We start from the raw sequence: 21,850 nt of genomic DNA on the forward strand, positions 1-21,850 counted from the left end.
AACATGTCTCTCATATAAATTATGATGCATCACTTTTCCACCAGTAGGAGCATAACATCATGACACATGTGACTCCCTCTCTATGCCTCTACGAGAGGAAATTGTGGGAGAAGTATAAGAAATGTTAGTAGAGAGAAGTACCTATCAGAAATATATTTTCAGTATAAGAAAATTATAACTTCTGATATGGTACTTCTCTCCTCTGATAAGACTAGCTAGAATTCCACATTAATTAAATGAAGAGACCAGTGAGAGAGAATGACAGAAATACCCCATGAAAACATTTGAAAGATACTCCTGTAAATGACAGAGTCAGATCCAAATATCTGATGATGGAAACTGCACCACTTCTGACTAGGTATAATCTTTGCCCATCTATAAAGATAAAGACAAAAAAATAAAAGGTACAAATGAAAGTACGAGATAACTGAGACAGGATAATGATCCAAACCCTGAAATACATATCCAACTTAATCCCACAGACTATGAAAGTGGGTAATTCAATGGATATACCCCTAGGAGTATAGTGGCTAAAGCACGATGAATCACACTTGGTAACTCAACTACATCCAACGTGACACTTTAGCTTTGGTATATTGATTTAGAGACTCAACATCCACTATCAAAAGGATGTCTATTAAATATAAATTAACTCCCCTAACAGTGAAACTGACTGGAACCATCCAAAAAGTAATAACATCCTTAAAATAAAATACACAAGTGAGAGCAAAAATAATAGAACCAGAATAATTCCTCTTACATCCACTGTTACCACAACACAGGTGTATAACAGAAGAAAGAATATTGTCAACCATAAAAATGTTACATTGATTGTGAAGAGCCCATTGAAAGGATCACACACATATATAACTGAAATGGACCAGTTATATTGAGTACACATCTTTAAAAGTGATAGAACATCACAAGCAGACAGTAAGGGAACTGAAAGGGCATGGCAAACTAACAATTTCATGAAACAAAGTTACAGAGGAGAAGATTGGGCCTAACTGAGATGAATGTTGAAAAATAAATCAAAGTGGATGAGATATTGGGTAGGTCAGAGGAAAGACTTCACTAATTTGATTAACCAGCTGCCACACAAGCAGCCACTAGAAACAGTGGATAAGAATGAGTATGCAATTAGTTAGAAAAAGCCAGTCATCCATATAATGGTGAAATTGCAATATCAGAGTATGAAGATAGGAAGCAAAAGCTTCAACCACCAAATGGGAAACATACGGGGTGAAAGCAAGTCTAAAAAGTAGGACATGAAATTGATAAACCAACCAGTGATGAACGAACTAAACATATGGATGACACCATGTTGAGATGGAAATCTGTAGATAAACATTGGCAACATCCATGTTGATCACCCATAAGCTTGAATAAAACATCCCTCATAGAATGAGAAATAACACCATGGTAAAATGGGGCAGTTGAACAAACTGGTTGAAGAGGGACAAATCAACAACAGGCCTCCAGTCTCCATTTTTCTTGTGTCTAGAATAAAAACCTGGCCAAGTATGAAGAAAACATTCAATGGCCTGCTGAAAAAATTGGTGTTGAACTGCCTATTACAGGTGCTGGCTTGTCACTGGATTTCAAGGCAGAGGGAAATAAATGTTTACAGTAGACATGGAAGATGGGGAAAGAAAGAGGATCATAAACCTTGCTGATAAATATGAAGAACTCAATTATACTTGACAAAAGGATACCACTGTTGGAGAAAATTGGCAAGCTGAGATCCCACCAGACCAAAATATATTGGGTAGTCACCAATACTGTGGGCAATGGGATGTGCATCATAAAAGGAAAAATGAGACAAGGTACCCCAAAAAAGAGGGGTAGGTAAGGAAGGGGAAGGGCAGAAAACTAAGAGGTGTCATACTGCACTCCAACTGAGACAAACAGGAAACACGAATGAAAAGGTTAGACCATTATTGTATTAATGCAACTCAAGATGACTCAAAGATCATGTCAAATATGTAATGCCACACACAAAAATGGAACCATACAGAAATCTCAAAGATGCTGGTAAAAGGACACAAGATTACATCATGATCTAGAATGTCCTAACAACAGAAAAACCATGTATGCAAAGTCAGAGTTAAAGAGACAAAGGAGCCAATGTGGAGAAAAGTGGGGAGATAATATCACCAGAAAACCTCTCAGGATTTAAGTGGATAGTCTCAGAAAGGAGATTGGTAGCAGACACCCACCATAAAAGAATTGTAAGGGTAAGAAAAAGATGGAAAAACTGGACATGTGTCAGACTTACAGGAGATTTGGGAACCAACCCCAAACAGGTGAAACAGAACATAATAACCGTTGTTCTAAAAAAGACAGTCTGCTTGATGATATGTAAGAGCAAAGTGATCCAAAGATAGAGTTAAGATTGGTCATGTAGTAAAAAATAATATTGTTCATAAGAAATTAAGGCAAAGAATAAAACATAAAAAAAACGAAAAAAATTTAAAAAAAAGATGTAGTAGGCTTAACTGACTCCTCAAGAGGGGCATGGAAAGGCATGGCAAAAGTAGAAGGTGGAAATAGGCAATCCTTGTCCTCATCAGCCTGAATAGGCCTAGCATGTTTGGGAGGAAATGGGGCAAGGTCCAGAGATAAAACACCTAGTAACATTCAATTTCTCTGCAAATAAAAGCTAATAAATCTCCTGCTTCATTGCTCACACCTGATGCCTGTGACATAGCATTAGTTGCAGGTGTGATCCTAGAAGTGGTAACATGAACTTCAGAATTTGTAATCAAGAAGAGTGAACCAAAAATTCGAAATTATAAATAACAATACAATTTTAATAAACTAAGATTGAATTAATTAGTTTGTTTTGAAATTCGTGCAAGACTGCATGAGGGCTATCTGCGATAGCCTTCCCTAATTTAGCAGTGTAAGACTAGAGGGAAGGCAGCTAGTCATCACCTCCCATTGCCAATTCTTGGGCTGCTCTTTTATAATGCCCACAGGGCTGAAATGGCAAGCATGTTTGGTGTGATGGAGGGGATTAAATTAAACTGAAGAAACAGTCTGAATAAACTTGGATATAATTTAAATGAAAATAATTTCATGAGTATACCAAAGCTGAATGTGAAACTTGTAAGAAATAAACACATCCAAGTAACAGCATTGTGAGAAGAAAATGATAGTTTGTTAGAGACGCATAGATGGAGTCACATACATCATTTTAGTATCTCATCCTCCAATCTGTGAAGTGACACATGATGATCTGCACAAAAGATGTGTCACAGATTTATTGTTATACATTTAATTTAATATCTGTGTTTCTTTCAGTTTAATGCATGTAACCTATACTGTTAAATGTGTATTGTGCAAGTCCCACCTGTTCTCCAAATTTGTAGAAGGTTCTCGAGTATAAGAGTCAACAATATACTATGTGTGTATGTAAAATACTAAAGCTGAGTTATTATTTATGCTAGGGTTATTTAATTAATAATTAAGTAGACTTTCTTTAATTAGATGGTCCACTTAAATCTATACATGATGTGACTAAAACTTTATTAAAATTCATTGGTGAAATATTTTAGCAGTTTGACTGCATGTATGAAAAGCAGAATTTCATCATTGCACCTTATAAATGCTTACTGCAGTACAAAAAATTCTATTCAATATTCAGGTCAATATTTGAAACTATATTTTTGTATTTACTGTAGGAATTTGTACAGATGAACTGTATGTACCCTGAAACATTAATATGTTATTCATAATTTCTTTGGTTGTACTTTTCATCATTCAGACTTCAGTTTTTCCCTAGTAAATCTTACTTAGTATAAGGTTTAGAAAACTTAGAAACAAACCACAAATTTGGAAACATTTTCCTATTTCTCTCAGTTGTTCTTTTCATTGTCAAAGAGGTGTTTGTGTGAAACTGTATTTACCTAAATGCAAACAAAATCTTCTCGTATGACAAACCTGTTTAGGTTAAAGTACAATATATGATAAAAATGTGCTCCAATGACTCAATTCCTTAATTACTGAATACTTGCTGATGTACCATTAAATGTATGGAAAAGACACAAAAGTCCTTTGGGATTTGAATTAGAGGACAGAATCAAATGCTAACTCCATACTTTACCCTTAGGAGGCTCTAAGGGTACATGTCAGGTTCAATGACTACTGGTCCAGCAGTTCATCATTCATAAGTAGACACACTAACAGTCATTTGTTAAAGGGGTTAGATTATTGTTAAACTGTATTTAAAGTCGATATATATGTTTATACATAATGAAACAAAATCCTTCAATACTATTAACTAATAACATTAATCATTAAGAAGCAATTAAAATCAACACTATAAAACAATAATGAACTTAATATAAAATATAAAAAGTTTTTAACAAAATCCATTGTTAATCCCAGTCTTCACCATAAAGTCATGACAGATAATGTCTGTGTTAATAGTTCCCAAATGTGCTAGGTATATTCAAGTACTAACAAGGTTTATTTCATAGAGTGGCTTCTGACTCTCAGGTTTTCAGGTGGCTATGCTATCAATGTGGAGCTCCTCACTTGGATGATTTGCCACTTTAATCCAACACCAAAATTCTTTCCTATTTTTAGACTCCATTCTCAGACTCTGGCAGTAGATTTTCTCAGTCAGAACTAGACCACCCAGTTCCACTTACATTTCTTCTAGATTTGTTGACCTCCTAACCCATGTAGTTATTCTGGATTTATTTTTCTTATTTTAAACTTTACTGAGTCATGAGAGTCATTCTTCCTTCTCACCATTTTCTCTTCCATCCATTTCCCACCTTTATTACCTGTCTGTTCCTCATGGACTTCTGTGTCCAGTATTTTTTTTTTTGCTCCATTGCAGGCATGACTTCCTTTAATTGTTCCCAATTCTACTTTTCTATTACCTGGCATCATACATCTGTATGCAACCTTTCTTATTCTACCCTTATGATATGGGTTTGTCAACTGCTTATACTGGTGTATTTCTCCCTGTATTTTCCTCTGTAATTCTGTTCCTGGTGTCTACACTTAAGATTAGACACCCTACTCTTTTCATGGAGTCTCACCTTCATCATCCATTGCAGGAAACCTTTTAGTCAGCCATGTGATCTACTCCTCATACATTCATTTCCCACTATACACATTTGACAGCTGTTTCTTCCTTGTTGAGGTACTACCTTCTGTCTGTTACCATCCTTCAAACTTCAGTGCAGCTGAACTGAGTAGAATGTTCCACAAGATTGCTACAAGGTTTTGTGATATATTTCTTTCATAAGTGTGCCTGTTCCAAACTGTAATAACACATGTAACTTGGGTAAAGCAGAAGGGGATTGCTGCCCATCTCTGACATCCCTTATATTGAATAATTCAGGGACAATCTGCTTCTCAATATAAGGTTATCATAGTCACCAGCTGCACTGTCTCTGGTGTTGGTGTTTCTCCAGACTCTACACTACATTTTATCCCTCCTTGTTCTTCTAGTGGAGTCTTACCACTTTTCAGTTCCAAGCCACTGGGTTGATGAACCTTGGAGGAATCTTCCTGAAGGTGTTCAAGTAGAAAGTAGGGCAGTGATATTCTGATGGTGTGGGAACCTCCAATTATGTACTCCATCTTTAGGTGGTAGGTCACAAACGTTGATGTTGAACCCAACTTCCATGGGGTTCTATCTTAAGAGTAAAATCATTTATATTTTCTAAATACAATCCACTTCTGTGTGGTAGAACCTGAAGGATAATGTTGTACTTCAAATTCTATGCAGTTCTATCTGATGGACAATGTTGTGCATTTCTACATATAAATATATTTCATCTTCATGTGGTGGGTTCTATCTAGAAAGTGAGATTGCTTATATTTTGTGGATGCAATCCACTTCTGTGCAGTAGAACCTGCAAGGTAACTTTGCACTCCAGCCTTTGTATGGTCCTATCCAGAAAATGATATTGCTTCGAGGTAAATCTGTCACATTGCAGATTCCTCCCTCGATTAAGATCCTTCATCCTATTGTCACCTATATGATGGTTCCCAGGAAATGGTTTTGAATTAGATCTGAATCTTACACCTGTTGGTTGTGGCTCTTTTTCATTTAACTCTCTTACTCCAGGCAGCCTTTACTATGTATGACACAAATTTGTAGTCTTTTTACATTCAAAATTTTATTAAACCACTTTTTGTTTGTTATACCAAACATAACATAAAATTTTAGCTATCCATTCATATTTTAATAGTTTATAGCTTCTCAGTTCCTATCCTAATTCATCAAGGCTATATTAAAAACAATCCTGAATTTCCCCCAATGTGACACATGTAAAATATTTTCCAGGCATCTTGTCTTCTCTATTTTTTCCACCACCCCTTGAAAATATGTGAAATTAAACCTAATTTACTCAATATTGAATTGTCATTGCTCAGACAAACCATAATTTTTATAGGCTTTAATTTTTTTTTATTTCAGGAGTATTAAATAGAAAATCAGGCCCCTCCTGCCACCTACACTTGTCACATCCTCTCTTTCAGGAATTGTTAAGTTCTCTCTTATATTTCATTATGTATCACCTATAACACTGCACAAGAATTTTTTTGAAATGCTTTGCTTCCTGAAAAGTTTTTGCTGATTGTGACAGATACCTGGTAGGTATGCACAATTATACTTTTGGTTTTGCTCTGAGAAATAGACAGTTAACTGTTTACTGACAATAACGTATATAATTTCGTTTATGTTTCTAATACGCCATTAAGTTCAACATAATTAAATGTTTTGCTCCTGATTTTCGTTTGTATTCAATGTCCGGTGCATCATGTTGCAGTATCCAACAGTAGTCTGCAAGCATTGACGGATTCCAGTTGCCCTGATATCATTTTTCCACTGTAGCAAAACTGAAGATTTCGATGAAACGGTTCATGATGGGCAAATTTGGATGTGATTTTCGTGATCAACAGCCAAAAATCTATAAGAAACACCCCAACAGTGTTCAAGAAGCAAAAACTTTGTTGTGCAGTGTAATCAATAGAAAGTTGAGATTTTCATTTATCAAATGACATTTTGTATGAAGTTATGTTCTGAACAGGTGATAGCCAGTTTCACTGAGAGTATAAGCAATGTTCAAGGTAGAAACTTAATGATTAGACTGGATGAATTTGTAATGGCTAATACTGCATAGTTAGAAAGCCAGAACAAATTTTCAGAGTTAGAAGATTTGTTTGTTTGGAATTAAGCACAAAGAGACACAATGGCCTATCTGTGCTATGCACAGATGGGTATCAAAACCTGGTTTTAAGCAGTGTGAATCCTCAAACATACTGCTGTGCCATTGTGGGGGTGATAGTTAGGGGAAGTTGTCTACTTTTTGCATGTTACTATTCTACATTCTTTCACACATTATTTATTTAAATAAATGTATTTAGAACATTACTACCTTTAGTATAAAATAATAGGCTTATACGCCTTGACAACCAACACCAAAAAAAGGATATGTATTTGTTGTTTTCATGTTTATTCTTTATTTATTATTATCAAAGTAATTAAAATGTAAGCATAGGGATCTGATTTGGTTAATTAGCATTAGATTAGGTGAAATAAGTCATACAATAAAAATGCTTCACGAGGTACACATGAGAGCATCGTGCAGGTAATGTAATTTGATAATGTAATGTGAGGTATATATGCCTTGTGTAATTTACAACTTAAAATGGTGCAAAGTCTAGACATAGTTCAAAGGACAATCAAATGGGAAATAAAACAATAAAATTTAACTATAAATAGATTTATACTATTACAAGCTTAAAGCTACTTAAGATAAATGAATGTAGTTTCAGGTTGCAATATGAAGTCATTCTAAAAATGAAAAAAGGGTAACTTAATTTTTTTTTGTGCTTACGAGGTTGGTAAAATTGACTAACCCTGTTTTGAAATAGGGTAGAGAAAACAGCATCAGAAATGTACTTAGGAGGTTTTAAAGATTACACAAAGGAATTTTCAAAACAAATATTCAATATAATGGACAAATCTTTACTTCAGTTTATTAAAAGTACTTCACTAAAAATATGATTCTTTTTGTAAGCAAAAGACTTTTAATGTTAATTGAAAGACTGCAAAATTTTGTGAAGGTGTATGCACTATATTGAAGATTAAGAGTACTAAATCTTTAAAAACTTCAAAAAAAAGAGGTCACATAGTTGGTCAAATTGACTGAGGCCGTGCTGAGAGAGTTAATTTGCCTCAGGATCTCCACCTGTGTGTGGTGTGTCCCAGAGATTAATGTAGTGCCCAGCTTCTGTGCAGTTCTATCCAAAAGGTGAGACTGCTATACACTTCTAGAGCATCTGTCCAGTCTTATTTGGAGGATGATGTTAAATGGTCAATGGTTCTTCATCTCCTGCTCTATTTCAAGGTGTTTTCACTGACTGAAACTGATGCTGCAGTTTGTGTTTAATGTAATCTTTAACATGGGCATATCTCTTCCTACCATCGTTTGGATGTTGGGTTCTCAAATGAGCAATTTGCAAGTTGGTTTCCATTTCATTCTACTTAATATAAAATGTTGTAAATCCTCCTCCAACCATGGGTTGGAGGTTTTACTCCTAATTCTACTTGTTTTTGGAATGGAATTGATCAGCCAGGTATGATCCATTACATTCAAGCCACTCTACATGTTGGAGCACTTCCACTTTAGCCCTTCCCACATTCCTGTCTCTAGACAGGTTTTCTTCTGTGGGGTTGAGCTACTGCTATATTGTGATTCTGATTTCGACCCAACTAGTTTTCTCTCCTTTCTTGGCTATGCTCCTTTCATTTTCTATCCATGCATCCAACACCTATTTACACACTAGATGCAGAATATAACTGGTAAAGAAGTGGTTCAATCTCCCATGTATGCACCTCTCTAAATGGGGATCATACTTCATGGGTGTTCTTCAGACACTTTCAACAGACACTTATTTTCAGTTTTCAAGGAACAAATAAATATATTTACAGTATATAAGTATATTCTGAATGAATCTATCATAGCTTGAAAACTAGAGGAGATCAGTAATTTTCAATATGATTTTTAGAATCAGCATTGCCAAATTACCCAAAAACAGTTACATTTTTTTCTAGCAGTAAAGAATATTTTTTAAAGTGCTTAATTGTTTCTAAAGAAATATTCCAACATAGTCAAATGTGTAACCCTGCAATATATTAATTATGATGGCAAAGGGAAAAAAATTTATGGTGAAAGGCAAATGCATAAAGCATAACTTTTTATAAAAATGCTTATTTTTGTTCATGAAATGATACATGTAATTCCTTTTACACTTCAAGAGAGCATAAAGTAATATCTAGACTACTTACTTAAGTATTTTAGGGAAGAAAATGTTTGAAATGGATGGACTCGAGTATAAGTGGTGTACCACCTGATGATGAGTCTGGGTGGCTCAGAACTTCTCTCAGCTGAGTATCTGTATGAGGAGAAGTTCAGTAACTGGAACATAATCATGGCTGCTTTGCACTGTCATTCTAACTCAAATGAAAACAAAGGTATCTGATCAGCTGATTGCAAAGCTTGAAAGACAGGAATTTAACTTGAAGTTGGTCACTTTTGTAGACAATATGTCATTTACGTTGGAAGGCATATCCTCTCATGGCAGCTGTAGCTCACAAAATATTCTAATAAATAAATGAAAGGAAAGTATTCCAAATGAAACTATATTTTACAATATACAATAGGTATATCTACACTCTAACAAAGGCTGTTTCTCTGATGACTAGGTTTCAGATGGTTACTTCAAGTTGGTTGCAGAAATGGCAGAAGATGTCCATACTTAAAAAAGCTTGAGCTAGGCCTAAAACAAAGCTCCTCAATCATAAACACGTCAGTCTCAATAATGCCACCTAAATGAGAGGTTAGAGCTTCCCAGTGGCCAGCATCTGTTAGTACATCTTCCCAGATGACACTCTAAATGGAAATGAGTGCACACTTTGTTTTTGGACTGGTGGGAATTTCAAATGAAATTGTTCCATATACAAGATAGGAAGAACATTCTTCACAATTTCACATAAGAAGCTTTAGGGATGCAGACAAACCACAATTTTTACAGTTCTGGTCCTTTTACATTACTGAGACCCAGTGTGTATACACTGCTGGCCAAAATATTAAGGCCAATGAACATAAAGAAAAAATATGCATTTTGCATTCTTAGACTCAACCACTTATTTGAGTAGAGTTTCGAAAGATGAAAATAAAAAAACCTTTTTTTTGCATTTCATAGGGAAAATGTGAACACTATGAAATTAGCCTAAATACTAGCTGGTCAAACGTTTAAGACCATACTGAAATGAAGCGTTAATCGGAAAACACATAACAAAATTTAGTCATCTGTGTTCAGGCATTAGCGTTGTCAATATCTCCCATTGACGTCTCCTGTGTCACATTGGATAAAAACATGACAATGGCTAAAAGGTTGACAGAGTTTGAAAGTGGCAAAATTGTCGAGCTGCAAAAGCAAGGTTTCTCTCAACAGCCATCACTGGTGAGATTGGGCATAGTAAAACTGCTATTGCAAACTTCTTTAAAGACCCTGAGGGATACTGAATGAGAATTTCAAGTGGTTGGCCCAAGCAAGTTTCATTGGCGTTGAGCAGGAGGATTCGACGGGTTATCCAGGTTGTCCAAAAGGTTAGGCAGCCAATGTACCTCACACAGCTAGGGTGAATCTTGGTGGATGGCAGTAAAGGTGTACAGAAGAGAATGTGTTCCTGATTAATACAGGAGCAAAAAGTACAAAATAAGTAGAAAATGACCACTGTGACATTCACAAAGCATAAAAAACACCAGTTAATATATTGCCAAAATAGTTTTTGATTGTTGATGTTTCAGGCTAATGTCCTTCTTCACATCTAAATGCAGATCATCAAGGATTTAAAAAAGCCCCCTTGAATCAAAAAAAAAATATTATGCATTTTTAACAATACTACACAGGTTGATGACCCACAGAATAACCAATGGAGTGAGAACTTCAGGGGTGTAACTTGTAAATATATAAATAATAATACTCAAAAACATGAATTTAAATTCTCTTTCAATATACAAGTCTTTAATTTGCATATCTCAATGTCCGATTTACTGTATTATGTGCAAACAATACAAAAAGTTCTTTATTGGAAAAAAGTCACTGTACAACAATATAATATAGGAACACCTTAGTCACATAGGAATACTGGATAAAGTCCATCCCTTTGGACACCACTTTAGTGGCTCAGATAATAATATTGATGATTTCTCCACAATTCAGCTCAAATAAGCAATATAAAACACTGCACAAAGAGAATTACTTAAAAATAAACTGGGGACTCTTTACTTGCATGGACTGAATGAATGTTTTTCCTTTCTTTAATTCTATTAATGTCATATTCTTCTATAATTATGAGATTTATCATACTGTTTCAGTTTCATCTGTTATATCCTACTTTTTACAGCTCAAATGTTTATATTATGTCAATGTGTTATTATATTCTCTTCTTTATTACAAGTATTATTGTACAATGTTACCAAACTGTTCTTTGTATGTTTCATAATGTTTCTTTCAAGTTTTTAATAGTCTGTATTTAAGTTTGATTTGTTTTGAATTTCACGCAAAGCTACTCAAGGACTATCTGTACTAATCACCCTAAATTTGGCAGTGAAAGACTTGAGTGAAACAGCTAATCATGAAAACCCACTGCCAATTGGGCTACTCTAATCAAACAGTGGGATTGACCATCATGTAATGCTCCCCATGACTAAAAAACCAAAAATGTTTGATGGGATGGAGAGTTGAATTAATGGCCCGCAGACTGCAAGTTGAGGACCATACCACCTGATATGCAACATCCTGTATTTATATCTGAAATATGGCAATAGATCTAAACATAACTTGTCAATAAACTAAGTAATTTTGACAATAAAAAAACATTTCATGTTTTTCATCCAGTAACTGCCACAATATTGGTCAACCTAGCAGTGTACAAGGCATTTTCAGTACAGCCATTATTTAGGCCAATTAAAAGAAAGTATATTCTGACTAATGTTTCCATACTAGATGTGATTAAATAGCTGTCTTTATTACTTTTTTTAAACTACTACTTACAAAATGATGATAGGTGTCTCAATTTTTTGTTCAGGCACTGATATCTTAATTTTGAGTCTCTTATAGAAATTGTTAATAATTTTGACTTATGTAACAGGTCACATGCAGTTCTAAGAATATGGAATACACAAATACATATTGAGGAGGAGAATCAGTGCTTCTTAATCTCTTATTTAACAAACAGTATTCTGTGGAGCTCTACAGAATCAGTGTAGTGTGTGATCTCTCTTTTCTGTGATTAGAAAACTAATGCATGAAAGAAATTAAGGTGCTCTGTCTGTGCTATTTATGGGTCAATGCTAATTTGTAATTATGGTCATTTAGCTACTAAAATTACCAACAGAATGTTTATTGTCATGGAACTAACTGTACAGCTGGTGTTTCTTCATTTGCATAACACTTGAGAACAAAGTAAAGGGTACAAACGAAGTAATGTGTGAACAATATAGACTTAAGATAGCAACAGAAAATTACAGAATTGCTGGTTGAATATAATGATGTGTTTGTCAGACCATGTGGTCAGTTGGGTCAAAAACAGTAACATACCAGCATATATATGATGTTAGAAAAAACATGCAGGTTCAAGAAACCTTCACAGAAATAAATAAAAACCCTATAATCGAAGTGCTTTTGAAAAGTGGACTTTTCTTCTTCAAGGGAAAACTGGGAATGGTTAGTTTGCCCCTGAAGAAGAAAAGTCCATCTTTCAAAAGCACATAGATTATAGGATTTTTATTAATTTCACACCAGCATATAGATTATGAGTTACGCATTATGACAAACATTATAAATATTCTATACTGAAAATGTATTTCCAGTAGATACTTACCTTTACCCACATAATATCCTAGTTTAGTAATGCCCTCTTTATGTGCACCAAAAGCCTACTCTTAACTGTTTATATATAATACAGTTGTATCTACCAATAAAAGTTCAGCACATCTTCCTGACATAGATGGCTCACTCTGTGCTGTAGATTCAGCAAAAAAGGAAGTCCCTGAGGAGGGGGAAGAAGTTTGAGTAGTGTGATTATAGAAAAGTATCTATCTGAAATACACTTTAAACATAGAAAAATTATAATTTCTGATACAGTACCTTACCTCCTCTCACATAATAGCTGGAATCACACACTGAACCAATGCAGGGACTGGTGCAAAACTTACCCTGATGAGAACCTTTCAGAAAATATCCTAAGAGAGCATATGGAGTGCAATATCTCTATGTAGAGGAACATGCCCATGGAAGACAGCACCAAGTCTGTACCAAGTACACTCTTTGCCAATTGCGATGATACCAAATGGTGTGTAGTGGCAAAGGCAGAGGGCCTCAACCACTTTCACCTTATGGTTAGGAAGCAGAAAGGAAAACAAATTTGATTCCACCCATCCAAAAGTGAGTAGCAAATGCATCTAGAAGCAGAATACCCAACAGAGCACATCACCATCTAAACATCTGAATATCAAGAATTATACAGTCATTATGCAACAAGATTCAGAGCACCATGACATGTTTGTAGGTGTGGGTGATGTAAATGGGCACATAACAGGAATTCCATTAACTCTTTTGTAACAAAAACCCCCTTAAATCCTTTCCTATGTAAGTCAGTGTTACATTCAGAATTTAATTAAACATCTTTAATGTCAATGTATATGAATTAATCTAATATTATAATGTGTGTTATAATGCAAAACTTTATCTTATTCAAGTGTTAAGTCCTTAATTTCAAAATAAACCTTTAAAAAATATATTTGCAACTTCAGATTATTTGCCATGTGATCAATGAGCTATGAAAATTCTCTACTTTGATACTCTGTATCTTTAGTAATACAACAGAAGTACTGTAGAGGTGTATTAAAATAGTGAGATACTTAGATAACTTACTGAATCTTTCATTTCAAAATTCTTTGAATGAATACACTTGGAAAAATTAATACATTTTTTCAATCCCTGATAGTTGCCACACCCACTCTCAACAGATTTGTTTGAGCTTTATAGCCTCCATGTACACGTACAGCACATGTAGAACCATTAGAAAGTGGTCATTTTCAGGATAATATAACAACAATTATTTTGAAATTTGCACCAAGTTATCATCATGAATTAGAGGAAATTAATTATAATATGATTGGTTGGTTGTTTGATCAATTATAGCACTTGGATTGTTTCTTACCTAAGTGTTATAGTTATAGATATATTTTAAGTTGTATTTAGGTCTTACTATTTATACTTAATTATGTATTAGTTATACTTTAAAATGCATAAATAAAAGGTTTAAATATTTTTAAATATACATCACACTTTGCACTCATTCTGAAGGCTTATAATATTATGTGTTGAATGAAGATTTTGCTGAAGAGTTCCATGTCTTCCAAAGAAACTGTAATATATCTCAAGGGCACCACTGACTTTTGTTGAAATGAATAATAAGTGGTAAATAGCAAGAATGGAAGATAGAATGCTCAAAATTATCTATATGTTTAAAGGAAAAAACCAAAAACTATGAATATATAAGCAAAACAACATTTTACAAGATGTTTTTTTTTAATTTTCTAATTTTGATCATTTCATTGCACATTTATGGTAAAAGCCAGAGTTAGTGATATGGTAAAGATGACAAAAATGTAAACACCTACTATAAACAAAAACAAAAAACCTTTAATATCCCTTCAGGAAGTTTTAAAAATTATACAAATGAAATATGAAAACTGTAAGATGAAGAAAAGTACTTTTATACGTAAAATGAAAATTACCATGCAGTTGACTTGTTAATAGTTTGAATGCAAATAATTACAACAGAAAAATAATATTTTTGGTAAAAACACTTAACTATAAAACCATCATTATTTGTGTGCAAGATACTTATGATCTTTCACAAAATCTTACTAGTTGTTGAGAGGATATATTAATAACCCTCAGAGCTATTGCATGAATTGTCTACAAGTGAATCATGACTCAAATTATGCACATTACATGAGCCCACCATGAAAGAGTTAAGTATGATGGGTGAACTGATTAGGAGAAAAGGGGTACTTAGAAAGCAGAAAAGAAAGCAACTTCCACCCCAGTCACCAAAAGCAGGATACATGAACGCAGACCTAATAAACAACTAACACCAGGAACCCCACATTTGAGTGATGGTAAGGAGATATGCAACATAGTGGGTCACTTGAATCAAAACCTGGCAACATTGGAATTTAGCATCTAGTCCATGACACGTGTTAGGACTTATGTTGACCAGACCAGCTCTGATGAAACAGAGACTAGCTGGAAACAGACTTTCACATGATCATAATGAAGAATCCCAGGTGGAGGTTTAACTGTATTTGATGAAGTATCTGCAAACTAAAATCAGACATCGTCAGGTATTTGTTTTTTTGTCTATATTTGAAGAAGGATTGTTCACACCATCTACACTGACAAAATACCACTGCCCTACTCAGGGGCATAGATTTTTTACACCCAATGGGGGAGATGATTTTTACAACGACTTATGTGGACTGTTCAATTTGCAAATTGGTAATCTCTGATTACGTGAACCTGAAAGCTGTAAACATGCAACCACAGAGTAATCTGGTTGCCATGATACTTCAAGGTTTCCATGTAGGTTTGTATAAGTCAGGTGTTGTGAACAGCTTTCAAATTGTTAATAGAATAAAGATGAATGTGTTACAAATTAATTGCCACATGAATTTATTCCTGCACACTGCACAGTATAAAAGATGGCCATTATACTTGACAAGGTTACTAATAACTTTCATTGCATGAATTACATTTTCAAATATTGATAAAATTAGTAATTACCCTTGAGAAGTTTATATCTACTGAAAAACTATTCATGTTGTTTGATAAAAATAATTAAAATGTCTTTGCAAACTCTTGAAAATTACACATCAATACAATGTAGCATATAATTATTTATACTTTTCATTGAAGTAAGATTCATTTAGTCCTCTAGTCTACATGTTCCCAAACGTAGACGTCCTTTGTGATGATCTGTTTATGAATTCTTTCATAAGCTCTTCTATATTTATCTTGTCGACCTTATCTTTGTGAGTGTGACAAACTACCATATGGTTGAGGTGGCACTGAGACATAGTTGACCTTAACCACGTCTTCAACCGTCTTAATGCAGAAAAGCTGCCTTCACATTTGCAGCTGGATACTGGACATACAAGCAAAATTTTCATGAGAAGAAACACTTCACTAAACATCTGCTGGCTTGTTTCATGCACTTTACAGTAAGCATCCTTCGCACCTTTCAGAGATACTACTTTTGTTGTTCCTTTGAACATGGGCAACTGAAACTCGAGCCACTTTTGCAGAGATTTCTAGATAGAAGTTTATAACCGAGTTGTCAATCTTTCCAGATGTGATCATGTTCTCAAGTGCCAGATATTGCCTCAAGTCATTGTTGTCTGCATTGAATCTAGTGGTCAGATGTTCTATGACTGTGCCCACAAATTCAAAATATTGGCTTCTGTAGTAATATGTAGCTGTTGCAGAATTGTGTGCTGAGCCATCACCTGTGATCCTTCTGGGGGATCTGTGAATGTGTGGTAGTTCAATAGGCACCAGATCTAGAGAAGTTACCTTTTTCTCAGCTTCATCAAATATCTTGTTGTAATTTTCCTCTGTTTGCAATACCCGCAATTGCTCAACTGTCATTGTAGATGCTTCAGTCATGCCAGATACTGTCGCTGATTTTGCTTGGAATGCACGGTTTAGTTCCTCTAATGCAGTTAATGGATGCCGAGTCATCAACAATCCTAAAACTGTCTTCCCTTTTCCTATGTCAAATCTGTCCAGCACACTTCGTGCATTCACTGCTACATCTGATTTTTCATTTGCTAATTCAGACAAAGAATCAACAATGTCACTGTAGGGATCATTAGCACATGTAATTGCAGATAGGCGGCACAGCAGCGTGTTGGACACAGTGGAAGGATGTATTTAACTGGACCATTATGGCTGTCTGATAATACAATATTTTCAAGACTGTCTTGTATTTGCCTGACCTCTAAAGCAAGACACCAAGTTCATGTACCCACTGGATAGGATCTCGAACACATTCACAAGCTTTAACTGCATGTTGCATTATTGAATTAGTCTTCTGTGCTCTGCAGTGAAAAAAAAACAAAGCTGACAGTGGCTTCTCTTTTATTTTTCCCTGGTATCCACTGTACGCACCACTCATGTTAGTGGCTCCATCATAAGTTTGTGCTCTTAATCCTGACAGTGGTAAATTGAGTCTAGTCAGTACATCAAGTATAGTCAAGGATAGTGTTTCACCAGTTGTATTGGAAATATTGTACAAACCAAGAAATGTCTCATGGACGTCAAGGTTCTCATCTACGTATCGTACACATATTGCTTCCTGTTTGGCACCTGTAACATCTTGAGTGCCATCAACCATTAATGCAAAGAGTTTACTTTGCTGCACTTTATGTGCTATGTTCCTCAGTATTTGATGGCTGAACATCTCCATTATTTCATTATTAGGTTGGGGTGATGTGAATGTGGTTTTCTTTGACAAGTAGGCCGTCAACTCAGGATCTCCCTATTCCAGGAGCTTCATTAACTGCAGGAAGTTCCCCTCCATATCAGTATGTCCACATAATGCTAAACCTTGATGCAGTATAAAATGTAAACTTCTGAATATTTTTGCTAGACTTATTTTGCATTCTTTCTGCTGCTTCTTTTTTCCATCATGTAGCTGGACAATCACTGGAGTTACATCACTTGAACCTTCTGGAGATATAGCAAATCTGTGCTGAGAGGAGGATTGGTGTTCATTAAATTTCTATTTTACCTTTTTCCAGTTGCAAAAACCAGTGAATATGAAGGTATACTCCACTGGCCTCTCCAATTTCCCTGTAAAATAACCTTTATATTGTCTGCCTTGGCACAATGAAAGCATATGACTTTTTGAGTCTGATTGTCAAAGTGCAGCCATGGGAAAGCATCAGACCACTTGCCCTGAAAGTTGATATTTTGAGATTTTGCTTTCTGTCGTGGTATCAGTTGTATGTCTGGATGATATGGCTTTCTCCACTGTATCTGTGGAGTGTCAGATTTTTCATTACTGCACAAACTTGTTTCAAAACTATTTGGTGGTTCATGATGTGCAATAGTTGCACAAGCATTTTCAGACTCCTCCTCTGATGAACATGGTATTTCCTCTGTATGGCATGTTTCTATTCCTTTGCTTGAGGTTGCTGGATTATCCGAATCTGCATTGTCACTTGTAGTACTAGTAATTGGCTTGCAGAACTGTCTGATATCGGAAAGTTTCTGAAGCTTGCTTGTTATAATTGGACCTGTTTCCCAGATTACTTAACAGGCTGAAATACAGTCTTTATTGAAAAACTCTAATGTACAACGAACGAAGATAGAACAGAATGGAAATAGGACTGAACTGTACAATGTATTTAAGTCGAACGCGAACCTCACAGTGACTACCGAGCCGACTGACCTCCTGGACATCGCTGGGACAATAATGTGTGCTAGTTACAACATAAGAAATTGCAAGTTTCTCAAAAAATACTTAAACAATCACAAATATATTACATTCCTGTTAAACCTCATCAAAAGGCAAACACGTTGTGATATAATGTCTATAAGCACGTCTATTAAATAAAAATACCTAAACAAAAACTAGCAATACAATTCAAGTAAAGGCTTCAGGCCGTTGAAATCGCTCCTTTTGTGTTCTAATTATACACAAAAATACAATATTTTTACTATCTATGATAATAGAATATATTGTTATTTTACCATAAAGCACCAGCACTTTATTAGAGGGCGGTGATAATCTGAAATTTCATGGATTAATGAGGGCCACAAACACAGGTCTAATGAGCCCTGTTGTAAAATCGTGGCTCAGATTAAAGGGAGTGGAGAGGGGGGTGATGGAGGGCGCGTCTGGATCGAGCGGCCCGACCTTGTCGTTAACTGTACACTAAACGTACACTGTGATCAGCGGTTGTGGCAGCTAAGGAGAGTAAGGCGTTCGACAATAAAACCGGCTAGACATGCATAAGAACAAATGGCATAGGAAAACTGCACAATATACACATAAGATTGATGCAGCTACAAGCTACAAATGGCCTGCCAGATCTAGATCACAGGATTTTACGCTTGGGAATAATATTTTCGAATTTCATGCTCTGTTCAATCTATTGTGATGAAAATGTTACTTAATCTTACACTTCGTACAAGACGTTGGTAGATTCTGTGATAGTGCTCACAACCCTTACATGTATACTTAGGCCTACTGACTGATACGTACGAACTATTGCTTGGATCGAAAAGCTTAGAAGCACGCGTATATTAAAGATGTACATTTCGTCTACTGAAAAAGCCTACATCTAGACCTAATTATGTAATTCGATTGGTAAGAATACAAGAATCACAAGAACAAACACACAATTTGTAGGCCTGTGGTGCAATAAAAAATTCAACAGACCAAACTGTATGCAGGGGGATGATTGTATGCACCATACCCCCCATCTAAAATGAAGGGGGGATGTATCCCACCCATCCTCCCAGGATCTACGCCCCTGGCCCTACTCTCAGCTGAATAAGACTGAACACAGAATGATATCTCCAGACTCCCCACTATATTATTCTCTTCTTTTTTTGAGTGAAGTATAAGAGTCATTGTTACTTACCAGCTCCTAGCCAGTGTTGCAAAAGGTAACTGCAAAACCTTATTTTTAAAAGCAGGCAAGTCCTGATTTATTCAACAAGGATCAGAGTGGTGGAAAACTATTCCAACACTGCTTTAATCATGATAACCCATGAGTTGGTAGGATTTGAGATGGACATATTTGTTATGCAAATCACTGCGACAGAAACCCTTATCAGTCTTGTGGAACACCTAATCTCAACAGATGTTATTATAGATTTTAGAGAATGGATTTAGGAATTATTATACCTGGACAGGCATTGTTTATGAAGGAGCAGGATACAACGTGCCTTTGTAATGAAAATAATAAAATGGAAAATTACTTGCCCACTAACAGTTGAACTGCAAGTGAGTATGATGCCAATGGACAGTGTTCAGCTTCCAGATTAAAAGAAATGGTTATATGATGAAGACAGTAAGTATGCAATGTGGTTAAAATGCCAGTCTGGATGATCTCTTACCATGGGTAATGAAAATAAATTGCCGGAGAAAGAAGTGAGGAAATAGAACTGATGAGACAATATCTAAAAAATACATTGGAAATCAGGAGATAATGAAAAATAAGTCAACCAAATAAATTGGAGAATCAGATTCATAAGGGTGTGTGTGTGTGTTTTCGTATAGCAAAGCCACATCAGGCTATCTGCTGATCTCACCGAGGGGAATCAAACCCCTGATTTTAGCATCATAAATCTGTAGACTTACCACTGTACTGGGGGGGGGGCTCCATAAGAGAAACAGGAGAAATGCCTTAGGCAGTGGAAGGGTTCAAGTGAAAAAGAAAAATAGTAGGAATGGGAACCATGAAAGGAAACCATGTGAGAAATGTAGCACTGGAGAGAACAAATGGGAGAGACAAGATAAGCCATGTCAGAGTAAAAATAAAAAAGGAAAATGGTAGAGTTTGGATTTAGGGTGAAGTTGGTAAAATAGCCAAAAGGAATGGAGAAAAAGAAGAAGATAAAAGAGGAAAATAATGGAAGTGTGAGACTGCTCAATAACCAGTAATGGTAAACAAAAGAACCACTGGCAAACAGGGATACTAGGATGGGAAGAGAAGTAACCAAATCACAAAGATCAATAGCATAAAAAATACCATTTCTCTGATAAACTATTAAGTATGAAGAATGAACTGAATAGGTTAAAAAGGGCGTTACACCTACTGAGAGTCAAGAATGCTTCACTAGGGACTGAACAAATGTCACATGTGAAGCTGAAGTGTTGTGAATGCAGAATGACACACAGATTATTAAGATTGCTGTAGTATGGAATGGGAAAGAGAAAGTTGTAACAAGGTGATGACTGAAGTAGTGTAAAAACTGTAATCACAATGGAACAGGCCATAAAATGTGCAATGAGAAGCACTTGACACAGAGTGGCTTAAACAATGGCTAAAATATGGAGAAGGAGAAAGGAGACATAAAGGTAAAGGTTTGATCAATCCTGAGTGAAAGGATCTACTGCCAAAGCTAAAACAGAAAAACCTGAGAACCAATAAAAGGGTAGTCTTGAATTGACATGAGGGCAAATGCATCTAGAAGTGGAATACACAACAAGGCACATCACTTAGTAAACATCTGATGATCAAGAGATCACTCCATGGGGAGGATCTTATAGGGACAAGATAATCAATCCACAACAATACTCAGAGCACCCAAGACATAATGCATGCTGATAAGTGTGTGTGTGTGTGTGTGTGTGTGTGTGATGTGAATGGACCAAGAATAGGAGTTTCAATGTTTGAAAACAAAATAAATAAGAATAGGTGCTCCTCTATCAACTGATGTAAGAAACAATGGTTGAATTGTTGGAACTGATTATGATCAATTTGCCTCATATGAAAGGGAGGACATGATTCAAAGCATAACAAATGGCAAATAGCACCACTTTAGATGAACTACATCAGAGTAGGAATACAAAAAGGAAAATGGAAGAATCTGAATTAAGGGTGGGGTTGACAAAGGAGCCAAAAGGAATGAAAAAAAGGGGAAGAGAGGAAAATGTCTCTGTGGAAGTAGGAAAAATGGAAGTATGAGCTGCTCAATAACCAGCAATGGTAGACAGAGT

At 35.5% G+C, this 21,850-nt stretch overlaps 1 protein-coding gene across 3 annotated transcripts in view; it reads right to left on the reverse strand.

Moving 5' to 3' along the window:
- Positions 1–21,850, reverse strand: part of LOC143256523 (beta-scruin-like) — a 138,248-nt gene that overhangs the window by 52,236 nt on the left and 64,162 nt on the right. The window lies entirely within an intron of this gene.

The sequence above is a fragment of the Tachypleus tridentatus genome, chromosome 1 (assembly GCF_004210375.1).
Source record: "Tachypleus tridentatus isolate NWPU-2018 chromosome 1, ASM421037v1, whole genome shotgun sequence".
Taxonomy (NCBI): Eukaryota; Metazoa; Arthropoda; class Merostomata; order Xiphosura; family Limulidae; genus Tachypleus; species Tachypleus tridentatus.